The sequence below is a fragment of the Cupressus sempervirens genome, chromosome 5, assembly GCF_028749045.1.
Source record: "Cupressus sempervirens isolate cs-2001-9-10 chromosome 5, ASM2874904v1, whole genome shotgun sequence".
Lineage (NCBI taxonomy): Eukaryota > Viridiplantae > Streptophyta > Pinopsida > Cupressales > Cupressaceae > Cupressus > Cupressus sempervirens.
In genome coordinates, this window is record NC_143122.1 from 674,708,127 (window position 1) to 674,733,744 (window position 25,618).

Consider the following 25,618-nt stretch of genomic DNA (forward strand, 5'->3'; position numbering starts at 1 on the left):
ACATAGCGACCGTCAAAAATTGAGTTGTGGTATTGTAAAGTGAGGTCTAGCATTGGAAATGTGCATTGATTTGAATACATTTTGGTCATATGCTCTATCCCAAAATTGTTAGTATCAGAAAGGATGCATGTGAAGCAAATTGCAAGTGGTGTCACCTGAATGCAAGTTTGTCCGGCAAGTTGCTATGTTGCGACCAGAAAATATCATGAATGTGCATGACCATTGTTTCTGATAGCAGTATTAATTGGTATCATTATGATTGATATGTTATCTTTTCTCTATTGCTGAAATATAGTTCTCACTAGAGGTTTCTATGTTGCGACTGGGAAATCATTGTGCCTCGTTAGTAGTGACATAGAAATTGCTTGGATAATACAAAGGATGGTGCTCTTTTGAAAGGGGCGGTGATTATGAAGATCCCAAGAAAGATATTTTGGAAAGTATGCTTTTATTTCTATGATAGTCATATCAATTATGGTTATCATGTTTTAAAATTTTCCTAGCATTGAACTTTGATGGATCACCAGAAGTCACTATGTCGTAACCATAAAGTTAATGACTTTCACCAGTAGTGATGTAGCAACTCGCCTGAAAATAAGAAACACAAAAAAAATGAGAAGACATGATGTCACTAAGGATTAAAATTATATATATATATATGCTAGCATGTCAAGATAGCTTAGTGAAACCAATAAATGCGGACCCACTACCAAGTAAGAAACTAGTAAAGAATTGTGATCGTTCAATCAAGATGAGATCAATGATAATTACTACCTCGCTACGGTGAGTTTCTCGAGGGTTATGTATAATGACATAGCAAGTAAAGTAGATAAAGATGGGGCCCACCATGTTCATATTATATGATTTATTGAATGTCCTCCTCTCAATCAAAGGGAAATCAACGATCATCAATTTGTCACAATTGAAAGTTACTCACTTTTTATGCATAGCAACATAGTGAACAAGGAAAATACAGGAGGGACCCACCATTATAGTAATGAGAATGTAGTAAAATGCATGCCATCAAATTAAGATTAGATCAAGGGTTATCTCTTCCTCGCTATGGCAATATGCTCACTCTTTATGCATAGCAAGGTAGCGATTCAGCGACACGTGTCCTCAAGGAAAAGTGGGTCTAGTTCAAAGCACCAACAATGAAGGAAAGGTACAAGTGGAAGCATTTCATTGGTTTGAATACCAGCATGTTGAGAAGAAAGATGACTTAGCCTTGTTTTTATCCCTGAATCGTAGGATTTTTCACAGATCAATGGTGCAAATTTAAAAAGGAAGGTGATGCCACTTTGTTTTCCCATTCTGTGCATTTATGAGGAATGAAAGCTTTGTGTGTGAGAAAAATAAAGTATAATACATGAGATTTCATTAGTTACAATCTCACATGAACAAAGATTTCAAGTTTTTTGAGCACAAGAGCCTACTGAGAATATTGTGTTAAGCCTAGCAAAAATGTGAAGCAGTTTCCCATTTGTTCATGAGCTATTGTAGAAGTTCAGAGAAGAACAAGGCTACAAGCAAGTACTTATACACTATAACCTTTGTAGCATTTTAGTTTCTAAGAATTAAAGTCAGGATGCCTCTGAAGAAAGTGTTTTTTGAGAAAGTGAATTATAAGGATAGAAATGTTCATGACGATTTGTTAGAGTTACTCCCAGAGTCCACCACTAAGATTGTGCAGGTTAAGAAATTAACTTCCTTAAACCCTAGGCTTAAAATTGTAGATAGCCTGTATGACAAAGGGAACTAGGTTAGGGATGCAACAACTTTGCAGACTGGTCTTGTTTTTTTAAAAAGGTGGTTTTTAGAGAGGAATTTGTTTGCCGCACATGCTAATGTCTAGAATTTGGATTTGGGAAAACTAGTAGTTCCAAGTGTTTTCATGGATTATGATTTTCTTGAAGCTATTGAAAAGAATTATGATCAAGCTATTAGGGTGGTGAGAAGAACTGATGGTGCGCCTCTGGTCTCAATTAGTCCTAAGGAAATTAGAGAGGTTTTTCACCTAGAGCCCTTGACAGATTATCATGTGCCAATTAATCTACAAGAATTAGAAAATGAATACAAGGAAAAGAAGGATGTGATTAGGGGAAGTGCACTAAGGGCACATATTGGCACAATTAGAACTTTTCCAGTAATCACTATAGCCTCTAGAGAACCCTTTAAAAAGGATCTCTTCACTTCCTGGGCTATAGAAATATACATGACCCTATGTCACATTTTAGGTGAGGATGAATAGAATCTCATGCCCATCAACCTTATGTATATGATGGTTTAGATTGCTTCCTTTGGTGTAGATGTTATTTTTTATTTTGCTTCTTATTTGGTTGAAGAAATTCATACTAGTTGGTTGGAATTGCAAGAGGGAAAGTGGAGAAAACTTTTGGCCATTATTCTTTGTTGATGCATATGTTCTTATTTAAGGGGATGACATATTTTGGTAAAGAAATGGAGTTGAATAGAGAGGAGGATGGGGAAGCACTGCTAGTCTAGTTGTGGAGTGCAGATATAACCTGGGATGCAGAGAAGGCTAGCTTTGGTAGGTTTCATAGGTATTTCGCTTCCAAGTTGAGATGCCTCATATTGAGTGACAATCCTAGAATCCCCAAGGCACTAATGAATTTCATCAGGCCTATGGACAATCCCAGTGGTTTGAAAGTTTCACACAATTGGGGAGATATCATGCCATACTTTGTTTCTACTATTTTTAGAATTTATGGTTTTAAAGGAAGCCCTCATGTGTCACCCTACCAAGTACCTTTAAAGGTAGGAATGGCTAAATTTTTGTGGCAGTTAGGAGTATTAGAAGAGATGTATCTGTTGAAAAGGAAATTGGAGTAAATTTTCCCTACTTGTACTATGGCCCATCAGTTTGTAATTACTAAAGGGGGTTGGATCCTTTTACATAAAATTTTGGATCATTACAAAATGGTTGTTTACCATCCCCATTTTTGTGATACTAAGTGGTTTTATAATCACACCTTGAGACTTAGAATTAAATTGGGAAAGGTCAAACATGACTTATATTATCTAGAGGACGTCATAAGGAATGAGCTCTCATTGTAGGAACAAGAAACCAAAAAGGAAAAGTGGAGAATCTATTCAAAGGTTTTGGAATTCATTCATTGTTTTGATCAGAAATATAGTCCTCTAGATAATGCTAACACAGAGGCTGATAAAATAAATAAGCTCATGAATACTTTCCTTGATATAATGGAAGCCATGAATGAGAAGAAATGATTATTTATTGATTCATATCTAGATAAGGCTAGAGAGGTCATGAGGAGGTTGGCTTTAACTCCTAATGTAGGAGCAGGTCAATTAATTATCTAAAGAAGGCCAAGCTATACTGTAATTCAAAATAGAAAGGCCATTGTGGATAAGGGCAAGCAAATAATGGGATCCACTAGTGTAGTCATAGAGGAAAGACCTGATGAACCTTCTCCCAAGAGGCAGAAGATAATAAAGGAATAGAGTCCTCAAGTTGAGGAGTATTCACCCATTCAGTCCCTGTTGCGGATTCGAGAAGAACAACTCATTAGAGAGAAGATTGAGCAAATAGGGTTACAAGGAGGTGTATTTATCACCCAGGCAAAATTAGATGAGGGAAACCCTCAAGAGACTCCTGTGCCAAGTTTGGATTTGACAGCTGCAGATTATAGAGGTAGGGAATTGGATCTTGTATTAGAGCAGGCTAGTCATCAATTTTTGTTTGATGACCATTTTGTTAAATCTAGGGCTTTTCTCCAATTTGCACAGTGGGCTAATATGGGTAGATTTGAAGAAAGGTGCAATAAATTGAGAACAAAGCAATTAGAAATGGATGAAGCTTTCTTGCAAAATCAGATAAAAGAACAGATGATGAAGGAGTTTCAGATTATAAGCCCTGACCAGGGAAGGCAAATGGTCAGAGCAATAGAAATTTTGTTGTTACCCAATTGGGACATTGTTGATGCTCTAGTGTTTAATTTTGTTTCAAATAAACTTGATTTACAAGATCAAAGTAAGAAAGACTTCTAGGACACTACTTTTAGTGAAGACCAGGCTACTTTAGTCATATGGTCATTGAGGAGAGGATCAAGAGCCACTTCATCACAACCAGATGATTATGGTTTGATGAGAAGTATAGTTGTCAGAAGAGTGGCTAATACTTCTCATGTACAGGTGCACACTAGAATGTAGATACATCTCAATCTGTTTTGGCCACTGCTCAAAAGGAAGAAAAGGCCATGTTTGAATTGCAAAATAAGTATGAAACAATTTTAGAAGCATACAACAAAGAAGTTCAAAAGAGGATTGAACTGAAAAATAAAATTATGGGAAGGTTTACTAGGCCAAAATTAACATATCCTCACCCTCTTGTGGAGCCTTTTAAATCCACTCTTCTTATAGAAATGCCAGACACCCCATAGAGGCCTCAATATTATATAGTAGAAGATTTTGAGGAAGAAAAAAGTAAACTTTGGGCATTGCATGTAGAGATGGAAGTGCAATATGAGGATAAACTTAGGAAGGCTCTAATGTACCTTGGTAGATAAAATTGAATGGCCCCTATTTTATGATCAGTTGGCAAAAGTAATAAGTATATGGGAGGAGTTGAAAACCCATGATGAAGCCCTGAAGCCTATTATTAATAAGTGGGGAAAAAGAAAGAAATAAATTACCTTTTTATGTTATTCTGTTATAAGGTCTTCCCATGACCATATTGAAAAGACATGATATTGTTAATGATTTGTCAGATTTTGATAATAGGAGAGTTGCTTTGCAACTAAAGGTTGTTTCTTATTTAAGAAAATACAAGAATCAAAAATTTGATTTGTTTCCTTGTGCTTTGGATAGAAAGAATAAATTGAAGAATAAGGATGAATGGGCTAAGGAATTAGACGACCTGTTCTTTCTGAGCATGAATAAGGTTATAAATTAAAAAGGGCATGCTTGGTGGGCCACCACAACAGAGGAATTGGTGAAAGTCCATTTATTTTTTATTCTTTGAAACAAAAATTTGTTAGTATTGATAATGAGGCTGAGTATATACTTAAGAAGAAAAATGATGTTCTGCAATTCAATTGGCTAGATGATGCACAATTTGACACATGGATGGCAGATATTGCTTCTAGTGAGTAGTTGGAAGAGGTTGGTATAGATGATGATGAAGTACAAGATGATGAGGTGCAGATTATCAAGACAACAACACTAGATCAGGAAACTATGGAAGGTAAAGGTCATCAATCAATTCTAGCTACAGGTTCAGAAGCCCAAGATGTGGACATGACAAAAGAACAATCAAGAGTAAAAGTAGTTTTGTCTATTCAAGATGAAAGTAGTGAAAATCCACAGGTAGAGGTTGATTTGCAAGTATTGCAACAAGATTCGTCATTGACCAACTTAGTAATTGCATATTCCTAGGATTCAGAGTAGTGATGGCAAATCAAAAGGGTCAGTAGCTTGTAATGATGTAACAAAAATGGGACCTACCAGAGAATATATTGATTCGTTAGCTTTCTGTTACATTAAGTTTTGTCTTTTGGACACTTGTCAATTTCTCTAAGCCTGAAGCTTGTTGCGTCTCACATTATATAAGTGAGATCCCACGGCTAGAGAAAGGGTTCGAAAGTTGTAAATTTTTTATTTTTTGTTCAAAAAAGGTACAGTCAGTCCAATTGCAAGTAGATGTGTTGAGTTTATTGTCAAACTTGTACTCTTTGATAATACATACAAATGACAGCATCAACACGACATCCAAGGCTTTTGATTGAATTTCTATCAGTCATTGTATTAGTCATCTAAAAGGATAATACAAAGGGGTATTTGCATTAGATTTGTGTCATCAATTTCTATCTCCATTTTATGAGTTTGTATACTTTGATGTCATTTGAATAAGGTTCAATTGATTGAATGCAGTCTGGATGGGTTGTATCCTAATCTTATTGTTACTTTTAATTCAAAGAATTATATAAATGCTTTAGTAGATCAGTGGGGTTTATGAGTTTATAAAATGGACAGATCATAAAAATGGAAATAGGTGACTACAATTGATGAATTCATTTACAAGTTAACTGAATTAGATCTCCCGCCAATAGATAGTCTTTTTCCCAATGGGTAAGACACTAGTCTCATGAATCGGGAGTGAGTTGGGGTAAATTCTACTTCTGCATATCAAATTAATCACATATTCAAAATCATTCTTGTTCCATTTTGTTTAAAGTTATAAAGTTGGTCAACACTCATTTATATTTTATTTCTGGATCTTAGGTAGCTGCTATTCCCAAAAATAATTGTAAACTTAAAGAGGATTCTGACCAAATTTGGTTATAAGGGATGCATATTAGTCTGAAAGTATCAAAAATTGGATAAACTGTGTAAGTGTTAGAAATTAAAGATGAGAATCAGAATGAAACTAATATAATTTTCATATATTAGTGGTTATCTAAGGCATCCCCTAGGTAAACCTACCTTGGTTTTGCAGAGCCTAAAGAGTAGGAAACTATTTTTGGTTTTGTTGAAGTTGGTCCAAATGGTTTGCACATAGAGTTGTTAATAGGAAGTGGCTAATCCTTAGATTGTGTGAGTATTATCATTTTGGTGTTGAGCATTTTGTTGTTCAGTAGTTTTAAACACCAACAGGAGCTACTATAGGAACAATGCCAATTCCCAAGAATGGGCCAAACTACGTGCGAGTTAGATCGATCAATTCCAAGCCACAAAGAATCTCAGACCATAGGAAATTACCCAAAACCTTAAACCAATTCTAATACCTATAAGAACTTTTTATTAAAGATTATTTTAATAAATAGGCACATGTTAAACCAAATGTTCTTTCATATATTACTTTAAATAAAGAAGTATGTTACTTTTATATCCTCGTAAGTTATACTTAGTTCATAAAAGTTCAAAAAAGAGAGAATAGTTTTGCTTGGGAGATGACGATGACTGTTGTCACAAAGCATGAGAGAAAATGGACAAAAGTGGGTCTCACCACTGAAACAATCCGTGTATGTTCTCGCCGTCCATGTATAAATATATATTTGTTTAGAGATAAGGCCAACGCCATCGCCATGATTGCCGGTGCTCTGCAACTGGAAAAAGGCAGATTTCCCTTTACAATCAATTCCTCCATTTCTGTCCACACATGGAAGACACTGACGTTTTGGTCGGTTTGATTTCTTTGCTGATTGGACTCCACGTAATTGCCTTTCTACTTTTGTTGCTTTGGATTCCTTTCAATATTATTAAGCTTTGCATTGCTACTGTTGGATTGATGGAGAAAGATGGGATGTTTCTAGAGAGCTTTGCGTTGCAGAAAATGATTGGATTTATTGACTAAAATATTAGATGTTGAATCCATTTGTTATGTTGTTTATTAGTGGAGTTTTGGATACAATGAACAGTAAGTAGTGATTTTATTGTTTTTAATTAGATGCATTATTTAAGGATTCTTGAGGGCATGCTTGCGTAATCTGGTATACCCATCTTTTCTTGTAACAATGATGTTTGAAAAAAAACACCATAAGATGGTGTAGGTAGTTTTGAGGGATCAAAATAATGAGATGGTATAGATACATCTTCCTTCAAGCATGATATATATATTTTTGATGAAATTGGATAATAATATATTTATGTCTTTTGGAAGGGGTTGATTGTAGAGACGAGACTCTTTCTTTTGTTATTGGGATTTGGATACAAAGGTGAATAGTTTTGAGGAAACAAAACTATAAGATAGTATAGATACATCTTCCTTCAAACATAATAGATACATTTTGAGGAAATTGGACAAAAATATGTTTTAGACTTTTGGAGGGGTTGACTATAGAGACTCTGTCTTTTGTTATTGAAATTTGGATACAATGTATAGTAAGCAACGATCTAATTATTATTTAATTGAATGTAATAAACAAGATGTTACTTATAGTTTAAAGTTTCTTTAGAAATTAGATTTTCTTGTGAGGTATATAGGTGTAATTTATAGTAAACAAGCGAAAAGGGTACACCTACCTTTTTTTCCTAATATAGTAAATACTTTTTGAAGATATTTGATAGCAATACATTTTCCTCTTAACATGGTAAATATTTTAAGGAAACTTGTTAATAGTATGTTTTTCTTCTAAACATGATAAATAATTTTAAAGAAAATTGGATAGTACAATATGTTTTTTTCTCTTAAACATAGTAAATACTTTTCCAATATGATAGATGCTTTTTGAAGATGTCATGGTAGATAGTTTTTGCGAAAATTAGATAGTAATGTGTCAAATTTTTGGAAAGGTCATGATTACTAGGTTGAATTAAGAGGCTTTCATTTGTCATTGGATTGTCAAACAATTAAAGTTTTGATCTATGATCTTTTTTCTTAGGATTTCAATAATGGTATATTTGTTTTCTATTTTTTATTATCTATATACCAATGAAATTTAAGAATTTTGGTAGAATTAATGTTGCACATAAGTGGTAAGTAATAAGTTAATAAATATTCTAAATTATTATTGAATATATCTGAAAATAGCATAAGATTTGATTTTGCATATACTTAGAATCAATAAGAACAAAGTGAATTCATAATTGAAAATTGTATACAATAACAATCATAAAATATTATCATAATGACAATATTTATAATATCTTTTTAAATATCCTACCAATATCCTATATAAAATATTGTTATTTAACATCCTAATTAAATAATTAATAATCAATGCCAATCAATATCTCTTTTAACACAAGTGAATATGATTTATTGTCTAGTCTAATTATTAAGATTCTCTAATAATTCTATTCACACTTTCTCTTACATGAAATGGCTACTTGATTATAATATCATAGCCATTTATTACGATTTCTTCCTTTTAGATGGGAAAATACTTTCTTAGTATTTAAAAAAAAAGAAAAACAACATTTTTAAGGATTTTTGTTTAAATAAAAGTATTAAGTGCATATATGACAAAGCTACTTTCACATTCATTCAACTAATCATAACATTCACAAATATGATGTTAAATAATGTGAAATAATCATGCTAATCTTAATCAATAAATAGGAACAATTTCATAAAAGTTGGTGAATAAAATATATCAAAAGTACATTTTTCAAGGTATACTTATGCAAATATTAAAAATGTACAATATTGAAAATGTTCAATGTTTTATGATTTTTTTAATCTATATGTATATATAAAACTCCATGTCAATGATACCATAAAGGTTTCATAATACAAGATACTACTAAATACATGATTCTTAATTGATTAGTCCCTAATTATAAGGAAATTTTGAAACTTTTGTGATCGTAATTTCACTTCATCACCTCTTCATAATGCTAATTTATAACATAGTTCTTTGAAGGTCAAATCCTTCTAAATTACATTAATTAAACCATTAAACTTAGTTCTTTGTAAGTCAAATCCTTCTAAATTACATTAATTAAACCATTTATAATGACACATATTCACAAATGTTGCTAAAAAGGTATTTTACATTTTATTTTAATTTTATAGTCATATAAATATCATAAAACATAAATTGCAAATAGAATGTATCTAAATATAGATGAAAATGTCTCAAATATTCACATTGATATCTCTATGTCTTGTTGTTTATTAGTGTCAAATACTTAGTCATATATAAGGTAGAGTCATTTGGTCATCACTATGACCAAGCTACTCTATATAGGCTGAGTCATGTAAAGACTTGTAAAGAAGAATTTATATGTAGAGCTCTATAGGAGTCAAACAAATATTTAATTACTAAGTATTTTTAATATAAGTTAAGCATAGTGAATGTCGAGAAGATAGACAACATAGATGTCAAGTTATACAGAAGGAGGGGAGTACAATTAAGGTCCAGCAACAACAAAAAGAACAGTTATGAGCTAGCATCAAAAAAAGTGAAAGTTGAATAACACAGAGAGAACATAAAATTCTAGAATGATACAAACTTTGAGGTAAACTGTTTCAACTTGACATGGATACAACATTTAATGATTGTAGATTTTGTTACAAGAGTTGTTATGAATTTTGACATGGATCACCGATCCCTATGAGGAAAGAACAACCAATCAGATGAAGAGGCAAAAAGGGAAGCATCTAGAAGAATTTGCATATGTCTTTAAATAGGTAGATCCAAACCTTATTTTTCATAAGTATGGAGTGAGCTATCACAAAAGTGTGTGAAGGAGTTAAGTTTTGGATGTTGCATGTGAAAGTTGTGAAGAACAGAGGTTAGTGACCTAATGAAGTACTAAAGAACTTAGAAATGTTATATCAAATTAGAGATCAGATAAGAGATTGGAAGGAGGAGATCCATGATTAGCAATTACAAGTGCAGACTAAAGGATCATGTAGTGAATTAGTTTTGACAGATTGAATTAGGGTAAATCTCTTAATAGAGTGTTTTTAATAGACCTTTGTAAATATTTTAACAGAGTCCTTACTTCATTGTAAGTGTAAAATTCTTTAATCAAGGTAATCCCTAATACTTTTAGATACCTTTAGCAGGGTTGACCCCTCACAAGGTAGATCATCAGAAGTGATCAATATTGTAACCTTAACAGGTTAACTTTGTTACTGTAGTAGTGAAGATTTGTGAGTGTCATCCCCATTCCATTTTTACCTTCAACTTGAATTGTTTCTAGATAACCAAATCTTTTGTGTTATGTGTTTACATTTCATGGATATGATTGATAGTTAGATTTATTTTAACATTTTGATATTTTAGGTTATGTTATTCATAAACTAGATATGAGATGGTCAATATGGTGAATGTAGTAAAGTTGACCAATTAAAATTCCAACAATCAGTATCAGACCATTGGTTCTCTTGAAATATGATGTAGAAGCATTCAGTAGTGTAACAACAATCCTGTATTACCCAAAAAATATGCTTAATGTTAGTTTCTATCTAATGTGTCTTTATTTCAAGATACCCATTTGGGTCAAATAGAGATTATAATTCCATTATTGGTTTTATGGGTTAGAGAATTTGAGCACCTTGGGATGTGTACCAATGTGGAAAATAGGTTATTTTGTAACTGAGCCATAATTATGATGAGTTAGAGGGTGTAAGTTGGAGGGATGATTATACTTGTGATCTAAACCACTCTAGAAAAAGAATTGGGTCAAAAGGCTTTATGGTTTGAAAGTTATAACAATTTAAAGTTGTCTAGAGACCCCCTAAGAGTGCTTTAAATTTAGATTTGAGGTGCTTTAAATTTAGATTTGAGGAACTAAATGGCCTTTTACGGGCCCAAAAAATGAGGGACAAATAAAGAACTTCCATAGGGCTATAGAGCACTTGGAGAGATTTCTAAAAAATTTAAATGGTTCATCAATCAGAGTCCCTGATCAAAAGTTATGCCTCCCTAAAGTTGGACTACCATTTCTAGATTCTTCTAATTTTACACCGACTTCTAACATTTTTTCTAGAACCTTCTATTTTGGTGGTGTATGCCAAATAGCTTATTCTAAAATTTATTCCTAACCCTAAACCTAATTTTGGTTACTTAAGGTCATTTCTAGCATTGTAAATGCAATTTTTGGTGGACTTTGTGAGAAGGTATTGTGAGGATTTTTCTAAAGAGTCAAAAAAATTGTAAGCCCATAGGGAATGTCATTGAGTTTGTTTTCATTATACTAAATGCAATAGCATATAATTTCTAACAATAATATTTCCCTTTTCTTGTTGCATTCATTTTATCTGAGGTTGTGCCCTTATCAAGTGGTATTAGAGCATTTTTTTTTAAGTGTGTAGACAAAGCACCAGTTGTGAGATAGTTTGCACCAGGACTATGTGGTTGTGGGATTTGATATAGTGAGAAGATACCTCCATGAAGGGAGCATGGTGGAAGGGTTGAAGTTGTCCCTCGTGAGGTTAGAGCCCTCTAGACACAAGTCCAGGAGTTGCAATTGGAGATTCATAGAGGGATGAATGTGGTTGTAGGCAAAAAAAGTGAGGAATAAAATGGAGAAGGAAATATTGTATAGGAAGGGGAAGGAGATAGAGAAGTCCTAAAATAGGAGGAGGAGAATTTTTTAGGGCCATTTTCAAGCTCAAAAAAAGACCTAAAATTGATGTCGACATGCTTTTAGGAAATCTAAACTTGGATGAGTTGCTTGACTAGATTAATGAGCTAGAGGAATATTTTGAGTATTACAATATCGAGGACCCTGATAGGGTTAAGTTTGTGAAGGCCAAAATGAAGGGCCAAGCTAAAATCTAGTGTCAAGAGATTTAGTTGGAAAGAAATAGAAGAGGAAAGGAGAAACCACAAGATGGGATCGCATGGTGGACAAACTAAAGAAGCAGTTCATTCCTGTTGATTACGAGCTTGATTTGTTCAAGAAGATGTAAGGGTTTAAGCAAGTGGGAAAATTTGTTCAGGAATACACAGAGGAATTTTACCAAGTCCTTATTAAGGAAGGGCATGTGGAAGAAAACAAGGAGAAGGTTATTCATTACCTTAATGGGTTAAGATCTAGCATTTAGGAGGAGTTAAGTCTAGTTAGAATGACTAGCATTGAAGAGGCATATTGGTTTTCCTTGTGAGTTGAGGAGAAGTTAAACAAAAAGTTTGATGTAAGGAAAATATGGCATAGTCAATGAGGAAGGGGTAGTAGTAGGTCATTTGGAGGCTAAATGAGAACCAAAACAAAAGTAAAGATGTGGGTATTGGTCAGAACTAGAGGAATGAGGGTTTCAACTACTACCATGATCAAAACTTTGGAGATCAGAGATGAAGAGGTAGAGGATGTGGACAAGGTTCAGGAAGAGGAGCCTTCTATGGTACTTGTTTTCATTGCAGCAAAGAAGCTCATCACACCTACGAATGCCCTCAACTCCAAGGAAGGATAGATAGGAGAGCTAATGGTTAAGAAAGTGTTGCTCATGTAGATGATGATGCATATTCATCACATTGAGAGGATGCAAAAAGAGGAGAGGTTCTAGTTAATGAAAGGGTCATATTGAGTGGTAAGACTGAACATGGAAAAAGGAGGAGTTTGTTTCATACCAAGTGCAAGTGTGAGGGTAAATGTTGTGATGTGATTGTTGATGGTGGAAGAACTAACAAGTTGGTGTTAGAGGAGATGATCTAAAAGATATATCTCAAGAGGGAGAAACACCCACAATCCCTATCAGACTACTTTGGTGCAAGATGATCATAAGGTCTTGGTTAGTGAGCAATGTTTAGGAAAGTTCAAAATTGTTCGTTACCATGATGAGGCTCTATATGACATCATTCCAATGGATTTCTACCATTTATTTTTGGGAAGGCCATGAAAATTTGTAGGCGTGCTATACATGATTGCCATGTAAATACAAACTCTCTAACAAAGGATGGAGTTTGCTACAAATTGAAGCCCTTGTAAAGGAGGGTGAAAGGGTATGCAGTAGTGCTAGGGTATATCTTGTTGATGAAAGAAAATTTATATATGGAATGAAACATCAACATATGTGATATTATTTGATTCCTAGAGAGGATACAGAAGGTAGTGGTGAAGTTCTATAGAAGTTGAGAAAACCAACTTCATAGTTTGCCAAGAACACCTGCATGCAAAATAACTTGTTGCTGGAAGGAAACTAAAGAGGAAAAAACCAAGCTTGGAAATCTCAGTAGAGAGAGAAAAAATGTATTCTAAGATGTAAAAACAATAATTACAAGAGTTCAACCTTAAAGGTGAATGAAACCCTAAAAAGGGAAAAAAGCCAAGTTGCACATTATAATTAGTATAAAATATTAATTATATGAACCTAAGAGAAAACTTAAGTAAAATAGAATAATAGACAACTTAATTAATTAAATCAAACTAATATAATTAATAAGTGCAAATAGAAAACTACTCTAACCTCAAGGGAAGCTGAAGAGGTAAGTTAACCTAGCACAACTATGAAAGCAGGAAAATGGGTCCTAACAACAAGGCCTGATCAGGTACCCAAAACAAGAAAATCTCTATAAACTAGAGAAATAGAGAAAAACCAATGGGAAAAAAATCTAATCCAAGAAGAGATAGAACAAACATGCTAAAAAAATATGAAGGAAGACCTCAACAATACCCCCCAAGGACAACTTCCATAACCCCAAGCATAGAACACAACTAAAGATAGCATGGTGATGCAAAAGGTTTGGTGAAGATGTTAGAAATCCACACATCAGTGGAAATATACTTGAAAGAGAGAACACCATCTTAAATCTATTGATGGATGAAATGCATATGAAGCTCAATGTGTTTAGTGCAATGATGCTCCACTGAGTTGCAAGAAATGTGAAGAGCACTCTAATTATCGCACCATAGAATAGTGGGACGATCAAGAGGAAAACAAAAATCAATCATCAACTGCTAAAACCATAAAATCTCCTAACTAGCATGCAATAATACTCTATACTCAACCTCTATAGATGAAAGTGCATGAGCATTTTGCTTCTAGGACCAGAGCCAAGACAAAAGACAAAGCCAAAAGTAGACTTCCAATCATCAACATCACCAGCCTAATCTAAGTAGTGAAGCCAACAATGTGAGGAGTCCCTAGTGTGTAATTAATGCCATACATAAGTATGCCCTAAATGTATTTAAAAATATGCTTGGTAGCTTGCCAATGACTCTCATGAGGCTCATGTGAAAACTGATATAGACAAGAGCAACTACAAAGGAGAGATCAGGATGAGTATGTCTCAGGTACAAAAAATTGCCAACCAACTACTAATACAATGTAGGATCCACTGAAGGAAAAGAGAAAGAGGTAGAAAAGGTAATTCTTGATTGGAAAGTTGTGGGAGAAAGCATGTCAAAGCATTGAAGCATGTTAAGAGCATACTTTTTCTGGTAAACAAAGATCCCAATAGAGGACTGAACAATCTATAAACCAAGAAAGTAGTGTAATAGACCAAGATCAGACATCTCAAATTATTCCATCAATGTGCACTAAACATCTTGAATCATAGAGGATGAGCTACCTGTGAGGAGAAGATCATCAAAATATAGCACAAGGATCAAAACCTCACCCTTAGGACATTGAATGTATATTGTAGGATTAGAATGGCAATGTGTGAATCCCATAGAAAGTAGAAAGGAGTTCATCTTCTCATACCAATCCCAAGGGGCCTATTTAAGACCATGCAATGAGTGTCGAAGTCTACAAACTAAGGAGGAATCTTGCAAAAATCCCTAATGTTTCTCTATGTAAATCTCCTCAGTAAGATCACCATACAAGAATGCACTCTTCACATTCATCTAAAAAATGAGCCATCCCTGAGAAGCGTTGAGGGATAAGGCAAGGCGAATAGAATTCATCTTGGTGATAGGGGAAAATGTCTTAGTGTAATTAATATCCTCAACATATGAAAAACTCTTCGCAACAAGACATGCCTTGTACTTATCAATAGAACCATCAACAAAAAACTTAGTATGATATAACCATTTGCATTACACTAGCTTTTTCCCTTAGGAAGAGAACAAAGATCCCAAGTATGATTCTTTATCAAAGAAGAATACTCCTCCTCCATGGCATTGTCCCACTTAGTATGTCTTATCACTATTGCAAATATTTGATGATCACCACAAATAGCATGACTTAGAAGACTCGAACCCACAATTTGAGACCAGGTGTAACAGGAAGTGAAGGGGTCACTAGCTAGAGATGCTATAGCCTCAACTATAACACAAGCCCATTTAGGCATTTGTGGAGGATCTTGTGGTGGAATTAAATGGGGATCACTAAGATCATCATCCTAATCATCTAGAAAAGAGATTGGAAAGGATGAGGGAGTAGTGGTAAATAAAGTAGACTCTAGAGGAAAGGTATCTATTGCAAGAAGGTACTCACAAACTAAACATCCTGTCAAAATAGAACCTCTCTAGAATTAGGATCAAACAACCTATATGCCTTAACATCCTCATAGTAGCCAACAAAAATGAGGTGTCAGCTCTTCCACTCCATTGCTCTCCTCTAAGAACCGGGTTCAAATACCCATGTTGCACTACCAAAAAATTAGAATGAAGATACATCAATCTTGACATGAGACAAAGCCTCCTCAGGAGTCATATTTTGAACTACCTTGTGAGGCATCTGATTCTGTATATAGTTGGCATAATTGATTACCTCTGCCCAAAATGATGAAGATTGATGTTGAAGATCACATTCAGAGAAAAAATCCTTGAAAGCTTGGTTCACATACTCCCCCACATTATTTGTGCATATCTACTAAATAATAAGAATAGATTTCTTCTCCACAAATGTCTTGAAGACTCAAAATGAATCAAAGACATTAGACTTGTACTTCAAAAAGTACACCCATGTGCACTTGGAGAAGTCATTAATGAAAGTAAGCACATATTTGGCATGGAAAAAAGGAGTAGAAAATGACATGAGAAAAAGGATCCCTATGTTGTTTGCCAAGAGCACAACCATGACAAACACCATCAATGCAAGAAATTTGGAGAAGCCCAAGAAAAAGTGCTTGTGTGCTCATCTACTGAAGATATCTCTAATTGACATGACCCAAATATTCATGGAAAAGCCTACTCAATAAATCTGTATGTTCTACAAGATAGGAACCTATGCCATTAGAAGACTCAAATCCATTAGATCTATAAAGGTGAGATGCAGAGTCAACACTCCCAATAGCCAATATCAAATCAGAATCATGTAAGTCTTGTATAACCATATCATGTGGTGAGAAATCAAATGTCTTACTAGAGCCAGAGTGGAACATCTAATAAATTGACAATAGGTTCATTGAGATGTTAGGGACAAAAACAATATCTTGAAGAGAACCCCCAACTAATGCAACAGAAACAAAACCCAAGATTGAAAGATGTGATGAGTTCCCATCAACAATTTTTGAAGTAACACAAAGAGCAAGTGAGGTGGGCAATTGTTGAGTGTGAGTCATATGGTAAGAGGCACCAGAATTAAGAATCTAGGTGGGCTAAGAAGTCATTTCTCATGCAGTAAGAGCATGACCTTTCCCTATAGGGGGGATGAAGACTAAGGAGCAAAAATGTGATGCTCTTGCATGGCCTCCTCTAAAGCCTCAAAATGTTTCCAACACTTGGAAATAAGATGTCCATCCTTTCTACAAAAACTACATGTCTCAACTAGTTTCTTCTTTGTCCTAGAGGAAGACTTAGTAGACTTCGAAGAAGATTTACCCTTGGAAGTGTTAGCTGGAGGTTTTGAATCAATTCTCTTTGAATCTTTCTTCCATTTGGCTTTTGGTTTTTGTTTCCCCTATGAAGACTGAGCAACAAATTCCTAGCTGGAAGAGCTAGAAGCATCCATCTACTAGATCTTTTCCTGTTCCTATGTCAACTGATCATAGAATGTCTCAAAATAAGGCATGACATGTCTGTTGTCCAAAGCATCCATAGTGGAGTAGAAAGTGGAAGAAAAGATCATATAATATCCTCTCAACTTTAAGAGTATAAAAAATATACACTCATTATATGTCTTAGTCCTCCCACATCCCTACAAAACTAAACATAGAGATTTGAACTTCATCAAGAAGTCCTCCATGGTGGGAAAGCTAGTAGGAGTCAAAGTAGTCAACTCTACATCAAGATGTAGTGCTTGAAACTATTCACTATGCCAAACAAGTTAGAAAACTTGGTCTAAATAGCCCAAGGAGTGGTCATACCATCCAAGTGAAATAAGAGACTATCAATGATGTTCAATGCAATCAAGCCCATGGCTTCATCCTTTTTTTTTTTTTGCTAAAGAACCTCAAAGGGACATTGCAGGACAGGTTGATTTTCATCCAGAGATGACCATAAGCCATGTGTTGCATTATGTGTGCTTGTTGGTGTAAATAAGTATTTACTATTTACACTTTACTTAATTTTACTTAGGTTAATGCATTATTTTATTATTTATTAGTTAGTCACCTAGGAGTATGTGTACTCTTAAGAGTTGTCATGTTGACAACATAGGAGTTAACAACTTTTTTATGCACATGGTGTCTACAACACTAGAGTTAGCACTCTAATTAAGCACATGGTATCTACAACATCTCTACATGAGATACACCTTGTCATACTTATCCTCTCATCTACAATGAAGGATAATCCACTTGTGGTGGACGTGTGCTTAGTTGTCATGCTTATCTCCTAGCTCTTTCTAGAGACATTCTAGATGCATTTTAGAGGCCTTTATATATAGGCACTCCTAGTATGTACGTACATGTTTTGAGATATTCATTCTCATATTGATCATACCCTATTTGTATACTATTGTTCTTATGCTTGAGTTCCTTGATCTTGGGTGATTTTTCCCTAAGGAAAATTCTTACATTCTTGTGCTTGTGCTTGAGTTCCTTGATATTGGGTGATTTTTTCCTTAGGAAATTTTTTACTGTGCTTTCCAAGTGTGGTATTTGTGTGGTGTCAGTTGGGCCATAGAGTGATTCAACATTGAGAGAAGAAGATAGAAGTAGAAGGGTCATTTATGAATTAAATTATAGAAAGAAAAATGCACCACCCACAATGCATAAATCTATCATTCATATACCAAAGAAACAACTAAGGAAAGAACAAGAAAAACTAGAAGAAAACCTAGATGCCAGATGCAAAGATGTAGAAAACTAAAGCCTCTACTTCAACGCCAAAAATAGGAGCTCAAATGGCTGAATCATAAAATAGAACTAGCATCATCATCTTTGTCTTGGAAATAGCTTTCAAACAATATTTTATTTTTTGAAAACTGATACTGTATACAAAAGATAAGGATCGAAAAACAACTACACCTCCAAACAAAAAGCTCTCTAGAAAAACACAGAGATTGGGAAAAATTTGATGGCCATATGACCATCAAATGACTATCCACTCGAAAAACATTTTGGTTGTAGGAAAAAAAAAATTTGGTCCTAGGGAAATTTGAATTCTTGCTGGCAAAATAACATCAACTCCCAGATTATTAACATCACCTATCAGCGGTTAGTGGGTAGTGACTACGCAACACTAGTAGGCAGATGTGGTAGCCAAGTGGTGCTATAGTGGTGGTGCACCAGTGGGGGTGGAGTGTGATCCAATCCATGTTGGTGCACTGGCAATGCATTGTCAATGCCTAAAAAACCTAAAAATGATGCATTTTTTTTATTTGCATGTTGTACGACTTGGGATATAGAAACAAATTATCCCATGGGTCACTACAACCAAAAAATACAAGTTTTATATGGATTTTGACAGGAATGGGCCTTCTAAGCACAATGATGGCATCTATTTTGTTCAAAGTGCACTAGAAAAAAGTGCCTCCTCTAGATTGAAGAAAAAGAACTATGAAAAGTTGGGTTTTTCATCTTTGAATCACAACTCCAAGATCTCTAGACCAAGTAGCAGTAGGGAAGCTCTGATACCATGTAGAGGTTGAGAAAATCAACTTTATTGTTTTCCAAGAACACCTACATGCAAAATAACTTGTTAGTAGAAGGAAACCAAAAAGAAAAAACCAAGCTTGGAAATCTCAACAAAGTGAGAGAAAAAATGTATTCCAAGATGTAAAAACAATAACTACAAGAGTTCAACCTTAAAGGTGAATGAAACCCTAAAAAAGGAAAAAGCTAGGTTGCATATTATAATTAATATAAAATATTAATTATATGCACCTAAGATATAGCTTAAGTAAACTAGAGTAATAGACAACTTAATAAATTAAATCAAAGTAATCTAATTAATAAGTGTAAACAAATAAGTACTCTAACAAGTTCCACTTGAAGTTTTAGGTCTATTCAGTGAGTATGGAGATGTCATCTCCGATAATCTTCTAGAAGGGTTGCTACTAATAAGGTAAATTAGTCATCAAATAGATTTAGTCCCTAGAGCTAGTTTTCCTAACAAGGCAGCTCATAGGATGAATCCAACTAAGATTGAGGAGCTAAATAGACAAGTTTAGGAGTTGTTGAGGAAAGGTGTAATTTGAGAGAGCCTGAGTCCATGTGTAGTACCTATAGTGCTAGCACCAAAGAAGGATGGAGAGTGGACAATGTGTACAAACTCTCAAGCTATAAATAAAATAATCATTAAGTATCAGTTTCCTTTGCAAAGGATGGATGATCTTATGAACTTCTTGAGTGGAGCTTAGTACTTCACAAAGATAGATCTCAAGAGTGGCTATCACCATATATGGATACGAGAGGGAGATGAGTGGGAGACTGCATTCAAGACCAAGGAGAGTCTATATGAATGGTTAGTCGTGCCCTTTGGACTAACCAATGTGCAAAGCACCTTCATGTGGCTTATGCATGAGATACTAAATAAATTTTTGGAAATTTTTTTTATTGTCTATCTAGATGATATTTTGATTTTTAGTAAGTCTTTGATGAACATTTATTGCACATTTGTAGTGTCCTTGAAAGGTTGAGGGAAGAGAAATTGTTGATTAATTTGAAGAAGTATAGCTTTATCTTGGAATGGCTTACTCCAAGGTCTACCACTAAGGTGAGGTCATTATATGGTCTAGCTAGTTTTTATAGGAACTTCATTAGGAATTTAGTAGTATATGTGCAGGAGCTGTAAGGAGTTTTGAATTGCTAAAGAAGAAGGTGATAGAGTAACCTATGTTGGCACTTCCTAATTTCAAAAAAGTGTTCTAGGTGGATTGCGATGCTAGTGGTAGTGCTATTGGGGCTATATTGAGCCAAGAAGTAAAACCTATTACCTATTTTAGTAAAAAATTGATTGATGCAAAGAGGAAGTATTCTATTTATTATTTGTTGCCAAAAGAATTTTTCTTGTATATTAATCATCAGGCATTGTAGTACCTAAGTAGCCAAGGTAAATTTATTCAAAGACATTTGAAATGGGTAGAATTTATGCAAAGCTATACATTTTTGTTGAAACACAAAAATGGAAGCTCTAATAGTGTTACATATGCATTAAGTAGGAGACTGTCGTTGTTGACAGAAATGAAGGTTGAAATGGTTGGGTTTGATGAACTCAAGAATCTGTACCCTGAGGATCCCAACTTTTTAGAGGCTTGGAAGGCTTGTAAAGAACTTGTTACTCTAGATAAGATCAGGTGGCTAGCTTACTTTATTTAGGATAGTATGTTGTTCAAGGACAGTCAATTGTGTATTCCAAGGAGTTCTATGAGGGAGAATTTGATCAAGAAGAAACATAGTGGAGGGATGGTAGGACACTTTGGTCAAGATAAGACCATTCCCATTATTAGTGAACATTATTTTTGGCCTCAATTGTCACAGGATGTGAAAATGTTTGTGTAGAGTTCCCAATTATGTTAAATAGCCAAAGGATTTAGTAAAAATATTAGACTCTATCAGCCATTACCTATTCCATCAAAGCCTTGGGAGGACATAAGTATGGATTTTGTTCTTCCATTGACAAGGACACAAAGGTGTAATGACTCTATATTTGTGGTGGTTGATAGGTTCTCTAAGATGATACACTTCATTCCATGCCACAAGACTCATGATGTAGTGCATATTGTAGATTTTTTTTTCAGAGAAGTGGTGAGGCTACATGGTCTCCCAAAAAGTATAGTTTCTGATAGATATAATAAATTTGTTGGGTATTTCTGGAGGACTTTGTGGAAGAAGTTGAAGATAGAATTGATGTTCATTTCTACATATCATCCACAAATTAGTGGATAGACGGAAGTAGTGAATAGAAATCTGGGAAATTTTTCTAAGGTGGTTAGTAGGAGATAGGACCAAAGGATAGGATTTAATTCTACCATAAGCACAATTTCCTTAAAAAAATTATGTACTGGTAGATTTGCATTCCAAATTGTGTATGGGTGTTGTCCAAGGACTGCAATGAAGCTAAGGAAAATGGAGCAAGGAGAGAGGACAAGAGTTGAGGTAGAAAACTTTTGTAATCATGTCAAGAACCTACATGAGGAGGTGCGAGCACATATTACCAAGATGAACTTGCAGTATAAGGCTAGTGTAGATCAAAAGAGGAGACATAAGGAGTTCCAATTTATTGATTTGGTTATGGTATATTTGAGAAAGGAATGATTTCCAGTGGTGCCTACAACAAGCTAAATATGAAGAAATTTGGTCCTTGCAATTTTTTTGAAGAAACATGATTCAGGGAATACATATGAGGTGGAGTTGCAAGATGGGATTCACATTTCTCCTATTTTAAATATTGCGAGCTTAACAACATATTATGATGATAGTACAGATGAGAAGTTGATGCTAGAGCCATACCCAATTCCTACGTCTGAGAAGGAAGAGATTGAAGAAATTCTAGACAGTCATGTGGGCCAGAGTACTAGAAATAGGAAGTATGAAGAATATGTGGTGAATTGGAAAGGACGAGCAATGGAGGACTCAACTTGGATATCCATAGCAAAGGTTTCCCATTTGGGTTTTCCTCTACCAACTATAAAGTGACAAGGTCACTTTTCAATCTACCCTAGGTATCTAATGTAGGAGCATCCAGTGGTGTAAGGGCAATCCTGTATCACCCAAAAAATTCTTAATGTTAGTTTCTATTTAGTGTATCTTTATTTCTAGATACCCATTTGGGTTAAATAGAGATCCCAACTCTCATAGTTCCACTATTGGTTTTCTGGGTTAGAGTTTTTAGCACCTTGGGATATGTGCCAATGTAAAAAATAGGTTATTTTGTAATTGATCCATAATTATGATGAGTTAGAGGGAAAAATTTGGAGGGATGATTATAATTTTAATTTAAAGCACTTTAGAAAAAGAATTAGGTCAAAAGGCTTCACAATTTGAAAGTTATTATAATTTTAAGTTGCTTGGAGACCCACTAAGAGCACTTCAAAGTCATATTTGAGGCACTAAATAGCCTCATATGGGTCCTAAAAATAGGGTATAAATGAATCCCATCCATAGGGATATAAATTTCATGGAGATATTTTCAAAAATGTAAGTAGTTCATCAATCAAAGTCCTAGATCAAAAGTTATGCCTCTCAGAAGTTGGACTACCATTTCTGGATTCTTCTAATTTTACACCAACTTCTGATGTGTTTTCTAAAACCTTCTGTTTTGGTGGTGGATTCCAAATTGATTATTCTAAAATTTATTCCTAACCATAAACCTAATTTGGGTTACTTAAGGTTATTCTAGCATTGTAATTGCAATTTTTGGTGGAATTTGGGAGAAGTTACTCTAAGGAGGGTTTTTCTCCAAAATTAGACAACATTGTAAGCCCATAGCGCATGTCACTAAGTTTTTTTTCATTATACTGAATGTAATAGCATATCACTTTTGATAATAATATTTCCCTTTTCTTGTTGTGTTCATTTTATCTTGGGCTATGTCCTCATCAAAATAAGTCTAACAACTTGTAAGTTCAGATGTTGGAGATGGGGGCTTACAATTTGGGAAAGGTTATTAAAAATCAAGTGATTGACATCCAACTCATAGTACAACAACTTGAAGTATCAAGAGAGGAACTAGGGAGATCCCTTAGAAAGAGAAAGGATATGGCCATTCAATAGAATGACACACTTTATGAAGAAGTTGATACACAAGGATTGTTTGACAATGGAAATTCTAATAAGAGTGATGCAACCATTGTAGATCTACTAGAGAAGAATAGTACCTTGAATAAAGAAGTCAGAGGATTGAAAAGAGAACATGAAATCTAGATAGTAAGGCTATGTGAAGTGATTGAACAAAAGAAGAAAGATGAAGAAGAAAAGGTCATGGTTGAGGAAGACAAAAGAGAAATGAATATTAGACTTGAAGAAAGGTCTTTTGATGTGCAAAATCTTACAAACACTTAGCTAGATACGATGAATCAACTTATCCTTGCAAATTAGGAATTGAATAGAAAAGACACAGAGGCAGAAAATCTTAGATCACATAGTGACCTATAGAGGAATGAGTTAATATCTTAGAAATAACTTGTGGAAAGGATGAACAATCCTAGTGAAGCATTAAGATACTTTGAAGAACTGATGTGATCACCTAGTTCATTTGGCAACACTTTTGGACTAGGACATATGAAGCAACATTCATCTACTAAAAAGGGAGAATCATCTAGAAGAGTGGAGAGCTAAAGAATGAAAAATAAAAAGGAAAACCTACATGCTATCATTGTGGTAAACTTGGACATACTGCAAACATTTGTAGAAGCAAGAATGGTATGAAAGACCATAAACCTAAGTTTTTTGGTTATTTTTGATATTGCAAGAAGCAAGGACATAAATACATGAGTAAAGATAAATACTAAACGACACACCTATTTTTGAGGGATATTCTTAAAGTTGTCAAAAGTTTGGACATAGACTATATGAATGTAGATCATAGGCAAAACCTAGCTAGACAAACATGAATGCACTGAAGAAAGTTTGTTCTATTTGTCAAAAGGTTGGATATGTGAACAAGACTTGCAAGACTTGAGCACTAGTACCAAATAATGAACACAAAGAGGGAAAAGTAAAAGTGGATATTGAACAAACCTAGAATAAAAAGGTGGAAGCTAAAGGAAGTGGAACAAATGAAGTTAAGGTCACCTAATCCAATGGAGAAGGTGATCACACCTCCTCAAAATGATCAAGACAAGTATGTAAGGAACTGTATACTTAATTATCTATCTTACATTAGTTCCTAACATAAAATATGAAAAAGTTGAAATTAGCATGAGAAAAGATGCATTAGAATAGATCTATGAAAAAGACAGTGCAAAAGAATAATTTACATGATGGATTCCCAGAATTAGTAAAATTTTCTATATTGACCAAGCATTACAATATGAAAAAAGCACTCCCAATGACCAAAGTGATGTATAGGTTAAGTTAGGTGTAACTGACCAAGATATATAATGGAGACTAAGTTCAAAAGTTTAGTAACAGCAAGATAGCTGGATTCTACCTAACAGAGATTATATCATTAATGTGGACCCTAACTTGAATGAATGGAGGTATATATCAAGAATTTGAAGGTATTTTAAAACACCTTGCATTCATATTTTGAGAGCACAAAGAGATTTGAGAAATTAGTGAAGCGATTTCAAAGGTGATCGCAAGCGAACTAGTAGTGAAAGAGTGATCAAGTATTGATTTTTAGTTGTGCAGAGTTGTTTAGAAGGAAAAGAGTTTGAGAACCCTAACACAAGAAAATGACATCTTCATTATCTATAGTGAGGAATCAAGGAGAAGAGGTAAGAAATATTCAATTGGTGAAGAGTGACACTTTTCCTCCGCCTATGTTTTGTGTTATACCTAAGATTTCCATGAAAGGAGATTCAATGGGTATATTATCATCGATACCACCTATAGTCATTATGATTCATAATGTGAAAAGTTGTTACATGTAAAAAATTGGTGAATTTTGAGACTAAAAAATTCACGTGGTATATGAGAGATTGTGTGAGGAAGGAATACAAAAGGATGAGTTTAAAATTGTTGAGAGGAAATGGTTAGCTCATGCAATAGATTTTGTGAGGAATTTCAAGATTGAATGGATTAACGTTGTTGTAAGAGGAATTCATGACCAAGAATTTTGGTTAGAGAATGGACTAGTTAAGATTACAAACAAGGTAATTCATGATCTTAATAGTTACCCTACATTTGACAAAACGAAGACAATGTGGTGCCAAACCAAAGAAGCTATCGAGACAAATACCAAAGCCAAGTGGAATGGATGCAAGCTATATATTTCTACCATCATAGATCCATTAATCAAATTT